This window comes from Salmo salar, chromosome 03 (assembly GCF_965601325.2).
Source record: "Salmo salar chromosome 03, fSalSal1, whole genome shotgun sequence".
Lineage (NCBI taxonomy): Eukaryota > Metazoa > Chordata > Actinopteri > Salmoniformes > Salmonidae > Salmo > Salmo salar.
This window is the reverse complement of record NC_138293.1, coordinates 76674678-76680677: the sequence shown is the minus strand read 5'-3', so window position 1 is coordinate 76680677 and position 6000 is coordinate 76674678.

Sequence of the window (6000 nt, the reverse complement as noted above, 5' to 3'; positions counted from 1 at the left end):
CGCACCACCCTCTGTAGTACCTTGTGGTCGGAGGCCGAGCAGTTGCCATACCAGGCAATGATTCAACCAGTCAGGATGCTCTCAATGGTGCAGCTGTAGAACCTTTTGAGGATCTGCGGACCCAGGCCAAATAATTTCAGTCTCCTGAGGGGCAATAGGTTTTGTCATGCCCTCTTCACGACTGTCTGTTAGTTTGTTGGTGATGTGGACACCAAGGAACTTGAAGCTCTCAACATGCTCCACTACAGCCCCATCGATGAAAATGGGGTGTGCTTGGTCCTCTTTTTCCTGTAGTCCATAATCATCTCCTTCGTCTTGATCACATTGAGGGAGAGGTTGTTGTCCTGTCACCACACGGCCAGGTCTCTGACTTCCTCCCTATAGGCTGTCTTGTTGTTGTCGGTGATCAGGCCTACCACTGTTGTGTCATCGGCAAACTTAATGATGGTGTTGGAGTCGTGCCTGGTCATGCAGTCATGAGTGAACAGGGAATACAGGAGGGGACTAAGCACGGACCTCTGAGGGTCCTCTGTGTTGAGGATCAGCGTGGCGAATGTGTTGTTAACTACCCTTACCACCTGGGGGCGGCCCGTCAGGAAGTCCAGGATCCAGATGCAGAGGGAGGTGTTTAGTCCCAGGGTCCTTAGCTTAGTGATGAGCTTTGTGGGCACTATGGTGTTGAACGCTGAGCTATAGTCAATGAATAGCATTCTCACATAGGTGTTCCTTTTGTCCAGGTCGGAAAGGGCAGTGTGGAGTGCAATAGAGATTACATCATCTGTGGATCTGTTAGGGCGGTATGCAAATTGGAGTGGGTCTAGGGTTTCTAGGACGATGGTGTTGATGTGAGCCATGACCAGCCTTTCAAAGCACTTTGTGGCTACAGACGTGAGTTCTACGGGCCGGTAGTCATTTAGGCAGGTTACCTTAGTGTTCTTGGGCACAGGGACTATGGTGGTCTGCTTGAAACATGTTGGTATTACAGACTCGGACATGGAGAGGTTGAACATGTCAGTGAAGACACTTGCCAGTTGGTCAGCGCATGACAGACAGAGAGACAGAAAGACAGAGAGACTGAAAGACAGATACAGAGAATGAGGAACATAACATAGGTCTGTAGATGTCACAGTCCCCAAAGTACCATCCTAGATCTGTGTGAAGACTGTGAACTCAGGCTAAGAAAAGCCTAAAAGTGTTATAGGACTCCATTCAACTAAAACAGTCTTCAGCATAATCCCTACTCTCATGGTGTGGGATCAAGGATGAGCACCATCTCCAGAGGAAGGGCAGGCCGGCTGCAGACCCACCACGGCCCTCTGAAGTGCTTTGTTCTCAGGGTCGACCAGGGGTGGAATATGCAGGGGGCTGTAGTGTGTGTGTGCCCGCGTTCGTTTGTCTGTGTGTGTCGGTGTGTGTGTGACCACGGCCAAGACATCTGAAAGGCCATCTCCACACTATGGAGTTCCTTTGTTGTAGAGCTCTAACCAGGTCTGTGTTGTAGAGCTCTAACCGGGTCTGTGCTGTGGAGCTCTAACCAGGTCTGTGTTGTAGAGCTCTAACCAGCTCTGTGTTATAGAGCTCTAACCAGGTCTGTGTTGTAGAGCTCTAACCAGGTCTGTGTTGTGGAGCTCTAACCAGGTCTGTGTTGTAGAGCTCTAACCAGGTCTGTGCTTTGGAGCTCTAACCAGGTCTGTGTTGTAGACCTCTAACCGGGTCTGTGCTTTGGAGCTCTAACCGGGTCTGTGTTGTAGACCTTTAACCAGGTCTGTGCTTTGGAGCTCTAACCAGGTCTGTGTTGTAGACCTCTAACCAGGTCTGTGTTGTAGAGCTCTAACCTTGTCTGTGTTGTGGATTTCTAACCAGGTCTGTGCTGTGGAGCTCTAACCAGGTCAGTGTTGTAGAGCTCTAACCAGGTCTGTGATGTAGAGCTCTAACCAGGTCTGTGCTGTGGAGCTCTAACCAGGTCTGTGTTGTTGAGCTCTAACCAGGTCTGTGTTGTGGAGCTCTAACCAGGTCTTTGCTGTGGAGCTCTAACCAGGTCTGTGTTGTAGAGTTCTAACCAGGTCTGTGCTTTGGAGCTCTAACCGGGTCTGTGTTGTAGAGCTCTAACCGGGTCTGTGCTTTGGAGCTCTAACCGGGTCTGTGTTGTAGACCTTTAACCTGGTCTTTGCTTTGGAGCTCTAACCAGGTTTGTGTTGTAGACCTCTAACCAGGTCTGTGTTGTAGAGCTCTAACCTTGTCTGTGTTGTGGTGCTCTAACCAGGTCTGTGTTGTAGAGCTCTAACCTTGTCTGTGTTGTGGAGCTCTAACCAGGTCTGTGCTGTGGAGCTCTAACCTTGTCTGTGCTGTGGAGCTCTAACCAGGTCTGTGCTGTGGAGCTCTAACCAGGTCTGTGTTGTAGAGCTCTAACCTTGTCTGTGCTGTGGAGCTCTAACCAGGTCTGTGCTGTGGAGTTCTAACCTTGTCTGTGTTGTGGAGCTCTAACCAGGTCTGTGCTGTGGAGCTCTAACCTTTCTGTGCTGTGGAGCTCTAACCAGGTCTGTGCTGTGGAGCTCTAACCAGGTCTGTGTTGTAGAGCTCTAACCTTGTCTGTGCTGTGGAGCTCTAACCAGGTCTGTGCTGTGGAGCTCTAACCTTGTCAAGTTGTGGAGCTCTAACCAGGTCTGTGCTGTGGAGCTCTAACCAGGTCTGTGTTGTAGAGCTCTAACCAGGTCTGTGTTGTAGAGCTCTAACCTTGTCTGTGCTGTGGCCAACAGCAACACACTACACTCAGTAATCACACTGTAATACACATAAACATGCTAAATGTACTTTCATACACACACCATGTAGTTAGTATGTAGCCTACATGTCTAGATTAATGTAAGACTCACAAAATAAAGTTCATTACATAGTCATAGAGAGTTATATAAGGGTACTACGAGTAGAGGTGGCATGGGAATATGCTAACCCACAAATCCCCATACCTCATCCCCCCTTCCCATATCTCAGCCTCTTCTAGACCGAGCCAAACCCCCTCCTCGTCCAAAAACCACATCTCTCTCTATGCAGCGATGAAGCAGAGCAACCTGAGCTCTCTGAGAAAGTTTTATAAAAGGGAGGGAATAAAACAATCACATCAAGCACATTGACCACCTCTCCCTCACACCCTGATCTGAGACATCTAAGACAACCTGTGTGTGTGTGTGTGTGTGTGTGTGTGTGTGTGTGTGTGTGTGTGTGTGTGTGTGTGTGTGTGTGTGTGTGTGTGTGTGTGTGTGTGTGTGTGTGTGTGTGTGTGTGTGTGTGTGTGTGTGTGTGTGTGTGTCTGTTTGTGCATGCTTTGTGTGCCCAGGGGCTTATCCTCACGTGCATAGATTACAGGAACTGAATGTAGTATAGGCTACTCATGTCACAGTCATTTCCTGTACTATGTCACAGTGATGCACTGCTTATTCACATACAGTTAGGTCACGGATTGCGCAACCGTAGCAAGTCACTTGGACTTGAATTTGTTATCCAGAGAAGAATCTCCTGAGAGGGATCTCTGTCAAACAAACAAATCACTCTCTTTCTGAAACGCTGCCTTCTCTTTTATTCCCCCTCTCTCTTCTCCCCTTCCCTCTCTCTCTCCTCTCTCTCTTTCTCTCTGTTCTCATCCTTCCTCTCCCATTCTCCTCCTCTATTGTCTCCCTTTTACACTCTCTCCCTCTCTCCACCTCTACTTTCTTTCTCTCTCATCTCATCTACACTTCTCTCCCTTTCTCTCTGTTCTTATCCTTCTCCCCTCTATCATTCTCTTTTCTCCCTTTTACACTCTCTCTACCACTCTCTTCTCCCTCTCGCTACCCCTCTTCTTCCTCTCCCTTCTCCTTTCTCCCTCTTCCCTTGTTGAGCCTTGTTGGCGTGGGCTCTAGTTCTGTTCCTTCGCTCAGTGAACCCAGGGTAAAGTGTCTTGTTACACCAGTACTGGCCCTTCTGATAAAGCCCAGTATTGTTAAGGATAATCCTCAGTAACAATCAGGATTTCACACAGACAGCACCGTGTGTATTTCTGCAGTCCCTAAACACAAATATAAACACACCAAGAACATTGACACACACACACTCCCATACAGCCAAACATACGTAGCGTACAATTGCTCAAACACACAACACTCCAAGTCAGAGAATGTATTATTACTGTGCACTGCACTCATGTGGTGGAAGTAAATGTCAGGACAAAACTCACATCAGGTTACAAACTCTCTCTACAGGTTGTTTTCCTTCCTTTGTACTGTATAATTGCCTTACCCTGGTGTGCACCGCTTCCTCTCTTTCACTACTAAAGCCAGCTAGCTACCTCACCACCGATAACTGACGGACACCAGAGATTGGGAAAGGGGAGCAGAAGTAACAGTGGTATAAATGACCTGGAATGGGAATGTCCTTCTTCTCTCTCACTTCCTTGTTTATGTATGGAAGGAACCCAGCTCTTAAGCTGTCCACATTTGGGTGATCCGTGCTGTTAAATAAACAAGGGCTTTGTTGGGGAAACCATTGTCTATCCTATATTGTCCCGTGGGATCAGTGAGGTGCTCAGGTACTCACCTGAATGGAGGGGGGACAGGTCAGCACACGTCACGGATGGAAGTTGGAACACTAGGCCAAGAGAGGGAGCGAGGGTGGCTGGCGGTGCTGTACAGACAGGCAGGCTCCTCCTGGTGCCTAGAATGCTTCCATACGGCTGTCATCATTCCTCATCATTCCTCATCATTCCTCATCATTTCCGGTGATTGCGGAGGGCTCCAGAGGATTCCCATCCATCACTGGCCACCAAAGGGAAGAGGAACAGTAAATACAAGAGAGACGTTGTCATAACTCAACACCCTCGGGTCACACTAATAACCATGGTAACAGCATGGCAGACGGCGCTGTGAAACCGTGTCATTCTGTCATTGGGCCAATTACTACAATAGCTGTTAACACTCCCATCGTCCTATGACCTTTGGCCTAGTGTGCCTGTACACCTACTTTAGAATAGGGTGTTATAAGCAGGCTGTACAGTTTGAGATAAGTATAGAAACTAAGTGATTGAGCGACATGTTTGCCACTGATCTAATAAGGACAGGGATAATATAAGTGGTTCATGTGGATGTCACCCCATTTTAACACCGATTACTGTCTTTGTCTTGTATCTACGGCCAGAGGATCAGCACTCAGCATGACAACACCTTGTGTATCCAAGCCATTCCTACATCTTGGCTTAACTCGTTGCCAAGACACACACACACGCCACATACGCACACTCTCTCACATACACACGCACACACATACACACGTTGGTCCCTGTGGCCTCAACCCCACTAGGTTGTCCAGTCCTCCTTGTTGTTTCAGCTGTGAACACGGGAGAGGAATTACTGCTACTACCACTGCACTGATACCACCTTCCTCCCCATCACTGACACCACACACATACTGTACACACACACACACACACACACACACACACACACACACACACACACACACACACACACACACACACACACACACACACACACACACACACACACACACACACACACACACACACACACACGTGCACTCTTACACACACACACACACACCACACACACACATTGTACTACAATTCTTTGTAATAGTTGACATACTGTATGACCCAAAAGAACATCTCACAGCACCACGCAACAACAACAATACCGGTAAGCCATTATGTCAATGTCAACTACATAATTGTTTGCAGACCGCAACATTCTCTAAAATGGACTGGTTTAGTGTCAGCTCATCGCTGGCAGACTGCAGATGAATAAATGCAGAGAAATGGAGAACTGCAGAGCAGATACATGTGTTATTCTACATGGCTCTTCAGCCTCTATAAACAGACCCTGGATGGGTCTCAAATGCACCTTATTCCCTACCTAGTGCACTACTTTTGGCCTGGGCCTTGGGGAATGGGGTGCTATTTGAGATACAGGCACTGAGTGTCATGTCATGATAACATGTCAGAGTGTGAGGGAG